Here is a 506-nt window from a genome sequence, read left to right on the forward strand (position 1 = left end):
GGGGGAAAGCAGATCTTAGCAAGGGTTATTGCTTAAAGCTTAGCATTTTTTAGAGACAATTAAGTAGCAGTAATTCTAAAAAGTGCTAAAATACAAAGCAATGTATGGAGTTTTTTTCCAAATTGAACATTAATCATCTCTGAAAAATGCATGGTTTCCCCCAATTTTCTTTATGCTAAGTTCTGCTTTCTTTTCATAGTTTTAAACCGTGCAAAACTATCCCTGTATTAGTAGGCACCATCCATAGGAAACCCGAGTATCTCGAGATGCGCAGAACGTATGCGCAGCAACAATAGTAGGGCCGAAAACTCAGTACGTGTAAAATTTTAAGGAACGACTGCAAACAAAGATAGGGTAAGCGGAGGTCTGTAAGAATATATTTATATGATATTTAACAGTAACGAAAATGATGCATAGCAACCTTACACATCCGCAGATGGGCAAGAAACACGTGTCTTAAAAGATGACATTTTGGGCCACAAAAGCCCGACAAGCACGACATTACC

This window comes from Pavona decussata, unplaced genomic scaffold, assembly GCF_977016875.1.
Source record: "Pavona decussata unplaced genomic scaffold, jaPavDecu1.1 SCAFFOLD_72, whole genome shotgun sequence".
In the NCBI taxonomy this organism is placed as follows: Eukaryota; Metazoa; Cnidaria; class Anthozoa; order Scleractinia; family Agariciidae; genus Pavona; species Pavona decussata.